This window comes from Trachurus trachurus (assembly GCF_905171665.1).
Source record: "Trachurus trachurus genome assembly, chromosome: 14".
Lineage (NCBI taxonomy): Eukaryota > Metazoa > Chordata > Actinopteri > Carangiformes > Carangidae > Trachurus > Trachurus trachurus.
The window spans coordinates 32,148,636-32,167,709 of record NC_139903.1 but is presented as its reverse complement, the minus strand read 5'-3'; the positions used below and the strand labels follow the sequence as shown (position 1 = coordinate 32,167,709).

Here is a 19,074-nt window from a genome sequence, read left to right as displayed (position 1 = left end):
TGGAGGTGCTGCTGAGGAGTATGAGACCGCAATTGCGCTGTGCTCATACTCTGGTGTGAAGCATGCAGCTCCAGCACCGGGCTTCAGCAGCTCTTGGTTAGGGAGGGGCTCGGGGTACGGTGGGGGATGCCATTACAACACTCACACTCATCAACCTGTTTCTCTCACGCACACACGCGCACACACACACACACACACACACACACAGAGACACCACACAGCCACGAATCCTCGTGATACAGCCGCTCTGCCCGTAGCGCAGGACGGGGCAGAGGGAGCGTCTGCAGGCGGCAGGTGTCACAGTCTGTGGCGAGCAGAGAATGCGCCGAGGCGCAGCGTTGAGCAGCGGTAAAATCCGCCGACAACAATTAAAAAGTCAGACAATCAGTTTACAGTCTTCACTGAGTCGCGGCTCGACTCGAGGCCCGGCGAAGCAGCAGTGATCCCAGGCTACTTATCTTAATGTGTCCAAGCAGTAGTAGGTTATTTTGCAGGCGTCCTGGTGACCAACCAAGGAGGGAGAATGTACTGCTCCGTGGAGGATGGAGCGTCTCGGGTCCGCGGATGGAGCGTCCGGAAGCTACAGGGAAAATCAACAGGTTGCCAATCAGCTGATGCCACTAATTACTCAAAACACAAGAGATGCTGCGAGTACGCACCTTAGTCCTCCAGTCACAGTTGCGTACTGGAACGGGGACAGTAACCGCGGCCAAAACTACCCGCTAACAACACAAATAAAATAAATTAATACCATCCAGTGAGAGCCAAAACATGAGCAGCAGCACTGCAGCCATGCACCTTACCTGTGTGAAAGCGGAAAGCTGCAACCAGGAAGTGGGTGGAGCTCAGTGCCAGGGAGCAAGAGGAAGAGAGGGGGGGGCTAGAGCCTCCCTATATGCCCTCACTCCTCCACCTCATAGGCCAACCCACTCACGTCAATTAAGGAGGCAGAAATGTGACTGCACATACCATTACACAAATATATATTAAAACCCTTTAAGACCTGCGGGAGCGCATGCGATCCCATTTGCATATCTATTTTTAGATGCTGACAGAATTGCAACCAAATAAGATAGAGAAATAAATCTTGTTTTATTTAAAACCGGAGGAGTTACTCTTCTACATTATATATCCAGTTTGTTTCAGATGTATTTTTTCTTTTTGTGATTACGTTTGTTAAAACCCAGTAAAAAAGTACACACAAACGTAAACATTCTAATCATTCTAACCCAAAGCGCCGGTGTCGGCCGGTGCCGGCCGGTGTTCACAGCACTTCCTACACTGGGAAACAGGTCATCACGTGATTGTCAAGTGATTTCACAACTCGCGAGACTAGTACTACTCCCTTCTCTGCTACCACAGACCGTATCCTCGCGACAACAAAGTGACGTATTTTTCCCGCGACTTGTAGTTTTTCCAGTGGTAAACAGCGGTCTCGGAGTTGCAGTTGGTTTTGCTAGTTTTTCTCTCGCCTTTCCTCGCTTTGCTCACTTCGACAGACACACACAGACACAGACACAGACACACACACACACAGACACACGACACTTGCCACACATTCATCATGGATCAGCGGCCGGCCGGCCGCCGGAGTCGGCTTTTTAGCGCCCGCGAAGCGTTCGAGCTGATTACCGGCGCGTCGGACGAGGAGTCCGCCCAGTCGTCGGGTCCGGATTCGGGCGACAGTGGAGAAGAAGCGGATTTCATTGAAGGGATCGATCGCTGTCATGATATGTAAGTATATTCATGGAATTGTTTTTGTTTTAGGGAAAACTCGAAATAATTACACATAATTATCATTCTCGTGATGGATTACGGTAGATCTAACACACCGTGTAACCTCTGTGTGCAGTGTTGATCATGCTGAGGAGGAGGAGGTGGAGGAGGAGGAGGTCCCCTGCTCCTCTGAAGCACCCTGTGCCCCAGATGGAGGCAGAGGAAGAGGAAAGAGACGAGCCTCAGCACAGAGAGGTTGCAGAGGGAGAGGAAGGAGTCACACTCCAGCAAGAGGCCGCAGCAGTCCCTCCAGTTCAGAGACTGATGGAGCTGGCTGGAAAACAGAAGAGGAGCCTGATAGTCTGCCACATCCCCCACCGCATTTCATCCCTAAAAGAAATCCGGGTGTGCAGCCACCTCTGGGATGTGACAGTCCATCTCCATCTGACCTGTTTAGGTTGTACTTTGACCGGGCTGCCATCAAAACACTCTGTGCCAACACAAATAAAAATGCGGCAAAAAATATTGCTGCCGGCAAGAAGTTTAAATGGACTGAGCTCACAGAACCAGAGCTGTATCAGTACATTGGGCTGACCCTGTACATGGGGATTGTGAAGCTACCAAAGCTCAGGGATTTTTGGCGGACCACCTCAATTTTCAATGTGCCCTATCCTCAGAGAGTCATGTCCAGAGACCGGTTTCTCGCAATCACTTGGAACATCCATATGAGTGACCCTGCCGAAGATGTCTCCAATGACAGGAGAAAAGGCACAGATGAGTATGACTGCCTACACAGAGTACGCCCCCTGTATGACAGTTTACGTGTAGCCTGCAAAGCTGTGTACCACCCCCAGCAAAACCTCTCCGTGGATGAGCGCATGGTAGCCACCAAAGCCCGGATTGCCCTGAAGCAATACATCAAGAACAAACCCACAAGATGGGGGATCAAACTTTTTGTGTGTGTTTTGTGTGACAACACAGGCTACACTGTGGATTTTAACATCTACACAGGGAGGTCCACTCTGCAGAATGGGAAGGGGCTGTCATTCGACGCTGTGATGTTACTCATCAACAAGAGCTTCCTGGGATCTGGTTATCACATTTATTGTGATAATTTCTACACCAGCCCAGCACTCTTCCACCACCTTCATGGCCTGGGGTTTGGAGCCTGTGTATAATTATATATTATAAAAAAAAAAAAAAAGATCATTCATCTGTTCTTATGTTGCCTTTTTGCATATTGTTTATTTCTCTATATATTTTTGCCTGATTGTATAGATAATTTGATATAAAAATGTGTTCATCTGTTCTGAAATGTGTTCATCTGTTCTGAAGTTTCAGCACAGGAAAAAAACAATTTTAATTTTTTTTTATTTGCACTTTTTATAGATGAATGTGGTTCTTATACAAAGATCTTTTATATGCTGAAAAGTATCTGGCACACATAGAGATTTGAATCCAGTATTGTAAATTATTTATTTAGATTTTTATCCTGTCTTTTTGCCAATTGTCCACAATGTGCATTTTATTTTCGTTTTTATAATATTGTATAAAAAGGAGTGTATCTCAAAAAGTTGGTTATGTACACACTCAAAATAAATTTTCTATGGTTTGAAATGATTTTGTTCAACTTTTTTACATTTACAATTTTGAGGGATAGAACTATGATATTTCTGTATTTTGAAAAAAATGGGGGAAAAAAAACGATTTTCCTTTTCTTATGGTCTATTTCACTTTTTTAGCAATGATAATAAAATGTATGGACCTAAATACATAAATATTATTAAAATTTGGGATGTAAGGGTTGTGATGATGTATTGCAAATTAAAATACTCTATAAAATGGCACTACAGCATATGAAAATGTAAAGATATGCTCTGGCGGCTATGTTCTATGGTAGGTCTTAAAGGGTTTAAACAGGTCAGTACATTAAAGACAGACAGTACATTAAAGGTGGTCACATGCCTGGTTGGCTCTAAGCCATACCTTTAGGTGGCTCTTAAAAGTAGACAGAGTAGGGCACTCCTTTATGGGCAAAGGTAGTGAGTTCCAGACCGCAGCTCCCTTCGTAGACAGGGCATTTCGACCGAAAGAGGTCTTCCTGTATGGAACCACACAGTCCCTGTTAGTGATTGATCTGGTGGTCCTCGTTTGTTTAAATGCAATAAACTCTTTAAGTGGAGATGGCGCCAGGCCATGAAGTACTTTATATACTAAGCATACAGAGGAGAATTTACAAAAATTAGGAAAACTCAGCAAATTATATTTCACTAGAATGTTACAATGATGGTAAGATAACGTTTTTTTGTCTAAGATTTTGAGTGCTTTTTTGTACAGAAGCTCAACTGGTTTCACGATAGTAGAGCCGGCCATGGACCAGCTGGTAATACAGTAGCTTAAATGATTTTTTGATAACATTTTAACATGATTTTTAAATGAAAGTTTAGAGTCTATAATCACACCTAAATATTTGAATTCACTAACAACCTCCAACTCGTCAGTACCCAAAAAAACACCTGAGCGAGAAGGCATAGAAGAAGCAGATTGCTTCGACAGAAATAGACAAACAGTTTTTTTTGCATTCAAAATAAGACACGAACTTGTAAGCCATGTTTGTATGTGTGTAAGTGCTGTAGAAAGCACCCGTGCTGCCTCCTCAGGATTTTTAGCTTTAGTAAAAATGACCGCATCATCAGCGTAAAGCTGAACATCCACATTTAGACAAAAATCAGGTAAATCGTTAATATACAATGTGAATAAAATGGGCCCCAGTATGGACCCTTGGGGGACCCCTACTGGACAACCCATAAAAGAGGAGCTGGCACCGGCCACCACAGTTCGTTGTTCTCTATGTGACAAGTATGAGTCAAACCATTTGATAGATTGAAAAGAAAAAATAAAATGAGACAGTTTGGATAAAAGTACCTTGTGATTGACGGTATCAAACGCTCTTTTTAAATCTAAAAAGACAGCACTGTAGTCCCTGGGCAGGTAAAGTGGGAACAGATACAATATTAAGATTAGGGATGCACGATAGTTATCGGTCCGATAATTATCGGCCCGATATCAGGAAATTATGACGTCATTTCGATAAATCCGATATCATAACTTATCGGCCCGATAAGATTTAGTATATATTTTTTGTCAGCACTGCGGTATGGGTCGTTTTTTTTTTTTACCAAGCGCTCTCACTCAGCGCTCTGCTCTACTCCTACATGAGACCTGCGGCCTGCAGTGAATGCTGCGTTCAAGTGGCCTCCCTATAATCGGAAAAACAACTTTCTGACGGAAATCAGAATAGTCCCTCATTTCGGAAAACAACTCGTCAGCTCGGTCATAATTTTGGTAGTTGCCGACTTTACTTGATCAACGTCTTATCCACAATATTTTACCAATTACCCTTATTACACATAAACCATAGAAATATGAACATAAAAAGGTCTGAAGAACGGCTCGCAAAACGGGAACTGGGAATTCCCGTCAACACATGAACGCAGCACAATGTGCGTACTGGGTTTGTAAACAGAGAACATGACGGCGCTAATGTGGGACGGTAATAAAGAAGACAGCTCGCTGGATATCTGTAATAAATGTTCAGAGGAAGCTCCACGAGGAGGGAAAATAGCGCGAGCAAACCTGATCAGTCACCTGAAACATGACGTCGCTCCGACGGAGTTTTTAAAGCTACGAGGACGATGCTAACGACGCTAGCAACATAAAGCTAACTGTAAGAAGCCACCGGGACACAAACACACAGACAATCTCTCCCTCTCTCTCCCCTTCAACCACACACACACACACCCCTGCACCCCCCCCCCCCTCTCACACAGACACTCTGTCTGTCTGTCTGTCTGTCTGTCTCTCTCTCTCACACACAGACACAATCTCTCTCTCTCTCTCTCTGAAAAGTTATTCATTTGTATGGAACCAGTCAGGCTTTTTTACCTTGTGGGATGCACTTTTCCCACTTGGTATTTATTTTAAATGAGTAAAATAGATAAATAAAATAATGATTATAAATAATATAATAAAATCAGTTCTAGAGTATCCATAAGTTATGCAGCTTATTTAAATAGATGTTCATTGAGATATCAAATAGTTTAGCAAATGTTTGAAAGGCTTGTTAATAGAATATCTTCATTTAAAGAGTCAAAACTGTCACGATATATGTTAGGTCCTGACTAGTCTTTCTAATCTCCAGGTATGTTATCGGTTATCGGTATCGGTATCGGCCTTCAGAAGCGGAAAGTTATCGGTTATCGGTATCGGTTTCAAAAAAATGTTATCGTGCATCCCTAATTAAGATTAATTGAAATAGGACATAATAACCATAATATTTAAAAAATTGACAGAATGCACTAATAAAAGCAGGGAAACAGGAGCGCCAAATCATAAAGTGCACAATAGGGACTAACAGCACATACACTCTCACTCTCATCACACATTCAAACACATACACATACAATACACAGATAACAATCATCCTCCTCTAATAACCACACTCATAGCCAGACACATACACACACTCACATAATACTCAACAATGTGTGCAAACTTGCTTACTTAGTAACCAGCGCTTTGACAAGCATGAGAATGTGTGAGGATTTGTACATAGAATAAGTTATGTGGGAAGGACATAAACACTGTCGTGTAAAAAGAGAACCACACCCAAATGTTATTTTCTAAATGTTGTCATGTTATACAGTGCCCTGCTGTCAATCAATCAATCAATCAATCAATCAATCAATCAATCAATCTCTTTATTCTTTCCCGAGGGAAAATTAAAAGGCAAACCGAGTAGCACGTAAAATCACACACACAACATCACATCATCATGTCCTGTCATCAATTCAATTCAATTCAATACTTTATTTCGGACGCAGAGGCAGTCCATAGAACAATAAGAAACAACACATACACATATACACAGAAAAGACAGATATTCAAAGTATCAAGTGAGGTTGAGGTGAACCTAACCGTACTCAGGGCAGGATTTGCCAGTGCAGAAACGGTGCTTTTGGGTGATTCAGATATTCTGTATACAGCTGAACATGAGGTTCCTGAGTACAGCAGGACATGTAAACACAGCAACACTCACAAACATTTGGCTAGCACTGCTTCCTCTAGCCACGTTAAGCAGCATCCTCAGGCCATCACTCTATGCCACCTTGAGTTTCTGCATAGAGCTCCTGTTGTAGTGCCGCCACAAGTGGGCAGTATACATTGGGGTGCAGAAAGTTTTAAAAAGAGTGAGAGCAGGGTCGAAAGTAACATTTTTCAAATAAATGTCATTTAAAAAGATAGTATAACAGAGAGAGACATTTTTTGTTGTGATCACCATCTCATGTGTTCTCTATCAATACCAGGTGTTATTTTGTAAAAATGTGAAACGACGTCGGTGTAATTTGACTTTGAAGAGAAGCTGCGCTTTGTTACTTTCGTCCCTCATGGCAGGGACGAAAGTAACAGGGGGGTGGGTCAAAAGTAACATGACAATATAAACTGGACTTGTTCATATTTTTCTTGTTTTTATTTAAGATGTCTGACAATGCTCTTGTTAATATGTGATTACAAACATATTGTGACCTTTATCTTATTTAAAAATATATTTTATCTACGTATCTATCTATCTTTTTTTTACGTTTTGTAGATCGCTTATTAGCATGCTGATTTTCCTCTAAATTCCTGCCATTTTCTCTAAATTACAGTGTGAATTGGTGTTAAATAAAATGTATTAACTTTTTTTTTTTTTTTTTAACTACACTACACCTTGAGACTTGGTCAGAACAGATCTCTGCTGCCCGCCTGCTGACAGCCTGTTGTCCTGGTCCACTATGACTGGACCACCATGATCCACTGGTCATGCCCTCCTCCTGCACTTCTCCACTTATATACAGCCACATTGTTTGTGTTGTGTGTTTTAATCCCTCCCATAGCACGGTGACCGATTTTTTTTATTTTATTTTTGCACAGAATTGCTCATTGTTAATGTGTATCCCTCCAGTGACTCCCGACACTCAAACCTGAGCTGCTTCTATACTGAAAAACTCTGACAAGTCAAACTTTAGGATGTGTTAGAGGACTAATTAATGTGTCTAACCATCATTATTATAACACCTGAAACGGTAAACACAGCTGATCAACCCCAAAAAATTACTGCTCAAACAAATTTACTTTTCGTCACTGAAAACAGGTTCTTGAGTGTAACTCGGTCAAAGTCAGACATATTCTTAAGATTTTTTTGCAGTTCTGGTTAGGTCCTGCATGATATACATGCTGACCAAGTTAGACATGTCAAACTTGTATGGGCTCGGAGAAAATCGCTTTGTTACTTTCGTCCCGCGTTACTTTCGACCCTGCTCTCCCGACTTTTTTATTGAACCTTTAGCTGCTAGTGCAACACAGGGATTCAATTTTACAGACTGCAGAGGAACTAGATTTGAAATCCTTTAGCTATGTGTGAAGTGGTCCAGAGTGGCCACGGGACATTCAGGAGAGTTCCCAGTGGGCTGCTGTTGTGGTTAGAAACTGTGACATGTAGCGCATCTTCAGGATAATAATAATAGTTAGGGATGGGAGAAAAAAATCTATTCACATAAATATCGCAATATCTTTTTTGCATTTTTTTTTGCAGATTACACAGAAATGAGCACTGAGAAGACCAGGAGCACTGAGGATGGAGTAGAAGTATTTGAATTAATAGCTAAAGCACATACACACAACGCCCAAGTGAAAAGTAGAGTCTATCCAAACGTTTAAAAGCTTATGATCTAAATAGACAGATATAGCCTACCTAAGGGACACAATCTGAACCAGCGTTCACTGTGAAGATACAAATTGACACTTCTTATCTAAACCTCTGTGTCTCCCTCTAGTGGAGCTCCAGGTGACACTACACCTCCTTATGTTTCCTTGGTGTAGGACACGGTAACATCCCAGGGGCCACGAGGTCAGACGGGCTCTGGGACCTGTACCCTGTTTGTTTTTTTCTTTTTTTTTGATCCTTGTCCCGTTTCAGAAAGCGGGTTGAGTGAAAACACAGAGTTAGTTGACTCATAGCTTATGTCATGGTAGCTCTGGGTTTTCGGTTTCACAAAGTTCAGCTTGCCTATTGTTTCAGCTCCACCACCACCCAGCATCCACCCTCAGGCTCCAGGGGGGTTAAAATATGTCCTCATTGCTTCCATGAATATTTAATGAAATCCTTTTCAGGGAGTGATGAGCTCAGAGCCCAGATGCCAAACTCTAAATGTATAGGCTACTGAAGCTGCAATAAATCATTGTATTTTAATTGCTTCCAAGTTCGTTTTGTGCCTGTTGGGTTACATCTTCATGCACAAACACACATATATATCGTGTAAGTGGAATGTTTACTAAATAGGCTAATAATAAACCTTTTTTTGCCATGTCGGCTTGTTATTTTTTTTGCAGCTGCTACTGTGTTGTTGTTGTTTTTTTTTTTTTTGGGGGGGGGGGGGGGGGGGGCAGTTTGAAAAACTCCATTGAAGCATTTTTTCTGCTTGTTGCCATGGTGAATCATGTTATCTGTGTTCTGTTGATGGGCTTTTTTTAAATCTCATTTTACACAAGCTTAACTCAGGGTCAAATTAGAGTTGATTGAATTGACTGTTATCACTCTGAAACAGAGTTTGAGAGCTCAGGGTTAGTCAAGCCAGAGTTCAGGTTTTAACTTAGAATTTGTTAATCCTGCATTTATTGCAAAATAGAACAGAACAACCCCCAAATAAAGGACACATAGTTTAAATGAGTAATATATAATATACAGACCGAATCGCCTTGTTGTTTACATTCTACTTCTGGGTAGAAAACCAGCACGTAATTTGAATGAGATCAATAGTAACGAACGAGAGTTTAGCTATATATATCATATTTTTTTACGCCCTATCACCGTTTAGACCAGTGGTTCTCAACCTTTTTTGTACCAACGCCCCCCTGACCATACCATGATCCTCTGACCGCCCCCCCCCCCCCAAAAAAAACCAACGTTACAAAATTTCGCTTTAAACTTGTTTTCTACACTTATCTGTTACTTTATTCATATTTCACTGCTTTCATGAAGCTAAGACTCTGGTAAACATATTTCAAGCACCAAAACAGTTTGTCCTCATGACGAAGGTGTGTTTTCACAAGGGATTTGAACATTTTCAAAAAGCGGACTTCAAATTTCCAGCATTTGACCTAAATTATTTATTTTTTACAGGTCTCTAGAACAAAAACGGCCCATAATGATGGTAATGATGAAGGAGCTCTCCATGGTTACTTAACCAAAAGTCTCTTGACATATCAAACAAAGAAAACTATGGACTATGGAAGTATTAATGCTCAAAATACAAACAATATCATGACGTGAACCCTATGTTGCGGTTAAAAAAATAATAATAAAAAAAAGATTGTTGATTTGGTGCTAGAATGTCCAATTGTGCGCGCAAATTTTTTTTGAGGATCCCCTCAAATCACTTATTTTGGGCACTAACTGGGGGCCAAAAAGTTGGTAAACTGAATTTCAGAATCATTATCTTGGCTAACAATGTGGAACAATAAGGTGGATGTATAAAAAAAACTTATTTCACTTCCATATATTGATTTTTCGTGGCTTCATTGTAAACAAATGCACATGGCCAGGGACTGCAAGCAAAACAGCGGAAAAGCAGGGGACTTCCATAGTTCCTCTTTGATTAAACATTTGAAATCCCTAGTTTATTGTTACACTGCTCTCACATTTCCATTGAAGGTAGCTCCCCTCCCCAAGCACAGACTTTTTTTTTTTTTTACCCCAAGTACGGACTGATGCAGGCAAGGTGCGCGTGTGTGCGTCAGGGCGGAAGAGACCACATCCATCAGAAAGGAGGGGGGTTGTAATTTTTGGAAAAAGGCAATGATGTATTTTTGAGATGGACTATGACATTATTTGTAATACATTTCACTCAATATGACCACTGATCATAGCTTGATGGTAAAATAATAAGTAAAGTAAGTAAAAAAAAAAAAAAAAAAAAATCATCCCTCAAATCTGAGGGGGCACCTGCCCCCTCGGTTTCTATTGACATGACGCCGCTGGTAATTTACGGGCTTCCCTCTTCAAACGGGGTGTTTGTGCAAGACGCTATAAAGACCCAACATGCACCCTGTAACTATTAAAGTGGCGGCCAAAAATCACCTTAGATCGGCAGGAAAACCCTGTCGGGTAAAGTCGGCCGGAGATGTGCGTGTGCTTCACCTATAAAGACGGCGCAGCAAAAAAAAAAAAAAAAAAAGACGGCTCCGGTCACCTGCTCCTCGCAGGGACGAGCAGTCAGCTGCTCCTCTTTCTTCAGCCTGTAGCCTACACTAATGTAGCCTGTACTTGGTATAAAAAATCCATCTAACTTCATTCAGTATGGGTAAACTATACAAAGACGTGTGTGTGTCATTTAAATCAGACCGTCTGATGCAGCGCTCCTGTAGTGCGCACTATGATTGGTTTGAAACGTGTGTGTGAATTTCCCGCATTATGAGTGTTATATTTGCGTGTTAAATCAGTTGAACAGTAGGTTATTTATGTCGGTTATTTGCACTTGCAAAGTTGGGAAACCATTAAAGTTGAAAAAGTAGAGCTCAAATGAACTTTGTAGGAGCCAAGTTGTGGCGCCCCCCATTTTTGCCTGAGCGCCCCCCTCTCAGCCCTCACGCTCCCAGCGCCCCCCACAAAGTTCAGAACGCCCCCTGGGGGGCGGTACCGCCCCCGTTGAGAAACCCTAGTTTAGACAAATCTGAAATGATTGAAGAAACATTAGGTATTTCTCTGTGTGTGTTTGTGCTGCTATGTGTTGTATTTATTCAGTTTGGGCGAATCACGGTGTCTAGAAAGCATCAGTGGCTGCAGCTGACAGGGACAGCTGACGGCGGTAGCTAAGCTAACGACGGTAGCTAAGCTAACGGCGGTAGCTAAGCTAACAGCAGGACGTCAGCTGTTAAAACCCTCCCGTTGTCGGACACGACATGAAACTACTCCAGTTAGCTCAGTCATGTTGTAACTAAGATATCCGCTGGAAAAAATATTTTTTCATGGACCGTTTATTGAGTCACTGAGTTATTAAAGTTAAACAGGTAGCTAACCGTTAGCCGGCTAATCTATGATAACCATGACTAATTACAAAAATGTGCACACCTAAATAGTAACGTTTGTCCAGTCATTGGTTTTATAGACTTTACAAACATCAGATTAGTCTAAACGCCGATATAGTAACATGAAATATTAGATATATAGTGAAACTCTCGTCCGTCACTATTGTTCTCATGCTGGTTTTCTACCCGGAAGTAGTTGTAAACAACAAGGAGATTTGTCCTATATGATATAATATGATATATGATATGATATGATATGACAGCTAAATACACTTGAGCTCACTGAGCTCTACACTGGGCAGGTGAGGTGCGACACATCTTTCTCAGGGTGGGGTGTATTGTTGTGGTGTGGTTTCTGTTGGCCAGTTCAGTGCAGCTCTGGCCCCTGGCCCACCTGGAAGCTCCTTACTGTTATTTCCAGGAGGACATGAAGTTGGCTGACGGCAACGACGCAGCTCAATTAACCTTCAGTCACCCTCAGGCCCAGTGCACAAAAGGCTTTTTGAAGAAATAAGACAAATGAGGAGGAGGAGAATCACTGGCTTTAAAGAAGTGGCAGTTTTTGAAGCTCTGACTGGATCAGGGTCAAAACTCAACACACTAAACATGGATGTAGCTCCACATGTCTGACAGTCGGCCAACAAACCATCTGCAGGTTTAATTAAATACACAACTGTTCTTTAATTCTATGAGTCTAATTTTCTGTTTGATACGTTTCACTGTTCAGTTTATTCACACAATATTATGTCCCTGTCAATCTAATCAACATATAATGTCTGGCTCATAAAAATAGGCTATAGGTGTTTATGTGTGTTTATGCTCATATCATACACATGTTACATTTATAAATACAAAAATCAGCTACATCTGGTCTTTAGTACTTTTCAGATTTTTAAAACACAAGTTTTCCTAATGACCTGCGTTTGTGTGTTCATGAATAAATATTTTTGAATGTAAAATAAAGACACTCCGATGCTTTTCCTTTAATGATTGTTTTCTTCTTCCCTACTATCTTGATAAAACAGAGCTATCAGATCAAACAGGGAGATGAAGCTGCATTAAGAAGAAAAGATGGCGGTGTTGAGGTTCCGACTCCTTTGACTTCGTCACCGTGGCAACTGTCGGCCAATTATTTCCTGCTAATCCGTTAATCTCCTCTTCATGTCCTCGCTTCACTCCTCAAACTTCATTTATCATTTTTTCCACACGATTCCGATCACAAGCTGTTCCCAATGAACGAGTCTGATTCAAACAACAGAGGTCAAAGGTCAAACGTTCCTCATCATGTTCATCTCCAGTGAACTATGACATTGAAGGACCAGTCAGAGGAGGTTCCCACAGGTACACACCAGCTCACCTCACCATGACCTTGGGGTGGGGGCTGAGGCTTAGGAGGTAGGAGCAGGGCATCCAACAGTTGTACAGTTGGTGGTTTGATCCATTTTGAAATGTCTGTGGGCAAGATGGGCTACTGAATCCAAAGTTTGCTCCACTCTATAAGAAAAGCCCTGGATGATTGTGTGTGAATGGGCGTCAGTGGTTGTTGATGGCAAGAAGAACACTATGGGCCTGATCTACTAAAGCCGCGTTTCCACTACATGGTACCGGCTCGACTCGACTCTGCCTTTTTGCGTTTCCACTACGTAAAAGTACCTGGAATCTGGTACCCGGTACTATTTTTTTAGTAGCCTACCTGCTCGGCCGCGGTTCTAAAACGGGTGAAGCGGTACTAAAATGTGACGTGTAAACTCGTCACCAGCGGCCGCGGGTCATCAGATATCACCACATTTCAATAAATAAATGTTTTAAAATGAACAAACTATGTCTGGTCGCTTTTCCGCTGTCGCCTCCCCTCCCCTCCAAAGGCGGTACTATCCTGTAATGGAAACGCTCTCTGGGATTAGTACCTGGTACCAGAGCCGAGTCGAGCCGGTACCATGTAGTGGAAACGCGGCTTAAGATCCCAAATAAGGGGCGTTAAAATTGCGTGCTCCTGGTAAAAATGTGCGTGTTTGGTTAGTGCACGAAAAACAGGTGATTTACTAGGAGTAACATGCTAAATGACAGCACACGCAAACCACAGTATTTACTGTAAATGGGGGTTTTGTGCGTGGTAATCGTTTCCGCCATGGAGAGAGTGGACAGAGAGCTGGATGGACACATGAAATTTGATCCGATGGATTAATATAGAGCTCAGGTGGGACACTCAGGCCACACTGACCAGAGGGATCAAAGACGGGGTGAAGGCAGTCTCAGTCTCTGTCCCGGTCTAGGGGTGGGCGGATCGATTTAAAATATCGATAGTATCGATACTAACATTGGTATTGGGTATTGATTGATACTTGTGTGATGAGATCGATTCTTAAGTTTCAGTTTCTCTTCTGTACAACTCCAGGCATTTACAGAGTGACCGACTGGCTGTACAACACCGTTCTTCTCTCACTTCACTCATGCTCAATTAGCCCCTCCCCTTTCCTCTCCCCCCACTCACTCACTGCGAGGCGAGCAGCGCACTGCTGTGGCTGCATGATGGCAGAGCGGAAGAGGAGCGCCATTTGGATATATGAATGTCCAGGTAGCTTATAGTGAAGTGAAAGTAAGATTTAGTCATCTCCAGCATTAGATAGGCTAATGTTATTTTTCAGTGTAATTGGTCATCACAGTAATTTAGCAGACTGAATAATAGACTATTCAGACAGTCACATAGGGAATATATTCAGCCAGTTGAAATAAAACTAAATGAATTATTTCACTGGAACTGAAAAATAGATATGCTACCTACAAAAAAATATAGAGATGGTAGTAGTAAAAAGTATCGGTATCGGTATCGGCAATACTGGCCCTGTATTTACTTGGTATTGGATCGATACCAAATTTTGCAGTATCGCACAGCCCTATCCCGGTCCCGGAGCTGAGCAGCCACATACTCGAGAGGGAGGAGAGGAGAAGAGCACACAGTAGGAGAGACGTTCGGCGTGCGTAACGGCGCTTAAATGACTTTTAAGACACCTGAAAATCTGCTACAGTTAGCTGGAATGACCCGGATACGAGGAAATTCAGAGATATAAGAGCCTGTGTGTATTTTCTTACAAATGTATATTTATTAATATGTCTTTGGTATTTTACCTCATTGTTGCTTTTTTTTTTAAAGGTTGCCTTTTAATATCAGGCAGAGGGACTAGCGATGAAAATTAGCTTTTTTTAGCTAACTCGGGTGCATTTATATTTGTTTTTTTACAATGTTTTATTAATGTACATTGTCCCTTGTCAATAAAAATTAAACTGAAACTTAGCCCTGGCAGGTATTAAATCAATAAAAGAAAAAAAAGCTGTGCCAGATAATACTTGCCTTTCAAACATACTAAATAAGGACGCAAACACTGCCACCGCAATCTGTTTCAGGTTTAGTAAATCACGTTGCGTGCGCTAAATAAATCTATTTGCATCTACTCCTCCCAATATTTTGCACGTTCTGGCCGAAACGCCCATATTTGTATATTCATCAAGGCAAACGCGCTAAATGCATCACGCATGCTTTTTTGCCCATTTGGGAGATGCAATCCTCAGTGCACACACAAATATCTAACATGGAAGCCACTCGATGCATTTAGACATATCACTGTATCACTGTTGACTGTTGAGATGCTAAGGATCCCTCTTGAAAACGAGGTGATCCACCTCAAGGGGCTTTTCCTTTAACCTCTTACCACTCCTATAAATTCTGTAATATTCGCCTATCCAAGGCATACCCAAAGTAAATTGAATGCTGTTCTTGAACTTGAACTTTGGAGAATATGGATGGGGGCTTGGTCTCTTTTGAAAGGTAACACTCTGAAGTTTTTCCCCCAACTGAAAGAATCACTCTAAGTGCTACTACCACTGAGTAATCCAAGTTGGAACACACTGAAGTAGAATGTTTTCTGTCTCGCCTGAATTTTCTTTTTGCAATCAGATGCCTGCAGATGAGTGTAGCTGGGACATTTTAGCTGGAAAACACAATGGGACCACAGCATGAAGCCTTACCTGGCCCCAGTTCAAATTTGATAACAATCATACAGAAAATGAGCATTTTACACATGTTTTTCTAAGTGTATGTCTAGGCGTTTTCCTAAAGTGGCCATTTGGAGACTCCAAAAGGACCCTTGGATAACCATGGTCACATCCCTAGGATAAAAGGGCATAACTCTTGAACCCTTCAACGTACAGTCATAATTTTGGGCTCTAATGAAAGGTAACACTTAGAGCAGTCATTCCCAACCTGTGGGCCGCAACGGTACTGCAAGTGGGCCGCCAAATCATTTTCAAAATAGTATGATTTTTGTGGAAATATTTTTTTAAAGGTATTACATGTATAAAAAATAAGCCTGGGTGATAAAACCATCTCTAATCGGGACCGCGATTATGATTATCAGCTATGGACATGTTTCCTTGATATCACATGGCAGAAATTAATGCGACAGCTGCCTGTCAGTCTGCCGTCTGACACACCGCCGCCTGTCGCGACTGTGTAGTTGCCTAGAACACGGTGCGTGTGGAGCGGTATGAGACGAGTCTGACCCGGTCTGTTCGCCTGTGTCGGGTCGTCATGTGTTTGAAGCGTCGCACCGGACACCCAGCAACGTACTTTGATTAGTGTCGGGGGCGGAGGGTTGAGTGTCCAGTAGAGCAGCAGGTCTGTGAGGAGACAGAGGAGGCTCCTGCAGCTTCATGTCTGCTGCTGTGAGGAGCAGAGTTGAGCCAGAGCAATGTGATGTCACTCCGGTAAGAAAGTGGAGGAGAAAACTCTGAATGCAAAAAAAAAAAAAAAAAAACTCAGAATGTGGAAACACGGAGCTGCTTGTGTTGTTTATTCTGCTGTAACACGTTTTATATGTTGACTGGTCTACGGCGTGAAGAACATGCGCTAGGCTCCTGTAGATGCAGGGTTGTGTGTGTGTCAGCGCTGTACACAGACACACACGCACACACAAGGGGCGCAGCGTCGGAGCAGTGAAGTGAAACAGTAACCTGATCACCTGAGCTGACGTGAACTGTGAGTCAGAGCACTAAAACTTTAAGAGTAAAAAAGCTAAATATTCATCAAGAACCATATCCTATTCAGTGTTTCCCCCAGAAAATGTGTTAGTTAAGGTGGTCGATCGTCCGGGGGGGGGGGGGGATTCGGCGGGCCGTATTAAGTTTCGCCACGCGCGCTGCTGTTATGTATGCGCGCTTCTCTGTGGTGTGTATGTGTGTGAGAAGATGCGGAGATGAATGAAGGCGCTCGTCCGACGGGGGGGGGGGGGGGTCGCGGCCGCGGGGAATATCGCTACATTTTTATTTTTTTAAGACGTTAGTTTAGGCGGCAGCTCTTTGTTGTTAAGGCGGCCGCCTTAACAGGAAAGCGCTGCGGGAAACCCTGCTATTATCAAGATAACAGATGTTGATGTAGGCTACAGCTGCCTAATCCCTCTCACTGCAGGTAGCCCAGTCCATTTTTAAAAATGATTAAAATAAAAATAAAATATTAATATTCTTTAAAATGAAATGAACAGAATGGTGTTTCTGGAGAGTTTAAAAAAAAAAATAGGAAAACAACAACTATGTAAATCAAACCAAACTGTGGACTTGTGAACTGTCTCACTCTCAGTGAACATGAAAGTGAACTCATGTCATCCTCCCAAACTGAAGCCTTCTCTGTTATTCAGGATTTAGTCAGGATGCTCCTCCAACTGGCAGCATCAGCTGTGTTACAGTAGTGACTGTGGAGCTTCCTAAATACCCCCTGCTTTCAGTTCAGTCCTGAATCTTTATCATTAAATTAAAAAAAAAAAAAAAGCTCTGAGAACGCATCATTTGGTCGATGTAGGGATGAAGGTGGGCCGCGAACATTGTTTAGATTTTCAAGTGGGCCCCGAGTTGGAAAAGGTTGGGAACCCCTGACTTAGAGCTATCATATCCCATATCCAGATTCACTATAAATATTGCTGAAAAAAAGCTATTGAGGCAAAAATTAAAAATTCTGCATATAAAAGAGTCAAAACGAGTGCCATTATAGAAAAATGCTTTTTATATAAAATGTAAACAAATAATAAACATAAATATAAAACAATAAATACCAACAAACTAACAGAAAACTACTTACACAGCAAACTCACAGCACACTCACAGCAAATGAGTTCCACTATTTACATTACAGGAGCAGAACAGAACAGAACAGGTTCTGGCTGGCAGCGAAAGAGTCACAGGTTGTGTGCAGTATGCCAGGCATTGTGGCAGTCCCGATTGGGCACAAAGCACAATGGCACATCACAGGAGGAGCATTTTACTGGTATTTTGGCAGTGCAGTGCCTGCACTTCATCCGACCAGTGGTGCTGTGTGCAGTGATGTGCACTGGTCTACCTGTGGAGGAAGCCTCTCCCAGCTCCTCGGCTAGGGTCTCCCGGAATGCCTTCTGGTGCAGAGGTGTCATACCTTTGCCCTTTGCCAGTTCTTTGTGGATGATGAAGGCATTCACAATCGCTATGTCCATGAAATGATAAAAGAATGTCTTGTACCATTTTTGTGTCTTGTGGAGGACCTTGTAGTATCCTATAAGGGCGTCAGAAAGGTCCACTCCACCCATACACCTGGAACAACATAGAGAAAAATAGAATTTAAAAAAAAACATAAATATATGCAGCACACTAATTATTACATTTCAAAGGGCATCTTATTATTACTATTGCTTTGTTGCCCTGATGTTATGTTACCCTGATTGGGAATTTTACTAGTCATATATAGTTGAATATACAGTACGTACTTGTTGTACTCCTTCACTGCTGGTGGAATTGAGACGTCCTTCGTCTGCCAGTGCCCATGTGCATCTTTGACCTTCCGTGTAACGGTGTGCTGAGCACATGAAGACGTCCCCCGTGTCTCGCCACTGGACAAAGAGGATGGAGTCCTTCCGAATCCAGCGAATGCTGCCGCGGGGAGATTTTGAGACCAAGCAGTTGTTTTTTGATTTTGGGAAGCCAATTCTATTTGTGCGGATTGTCCCACAAGCCCAGGGGTCTCATTTATAAAACTGTGCGTGGGATCGTTACTAAAAGTGTACGTACGCCCAAAAGCCAAGTTTTGCGTGCGCCAGTAAATATTCAGACTTATGAAACCCTGCGAAGCACACTTGCAAGCAAACTTCCCTTTATAAATCACATGTCAATGAGCCTGACGTGCTCTTGTTCTGTCTGTGTTGTGAATTGGCTGCAGGT

The 19,074-nt window shown here is 42.3% G+C and overlaps 1 protein-coding gene across 1 annotated transcript in view; it reads left to right on the top strand.

Annotated features, from left to right (window-relative positions):
• The window catches only part of LOC310996604 (protein NLRC3-like), a gene marked incomplete at its 5' end in the record, with an annotated part of 229,073 nt that overhangs the window by 126,992 nt on the left and 83,007 nt on the right, over window positions 1–19,074 (top strand). The window lies entirely within an intron of this gene.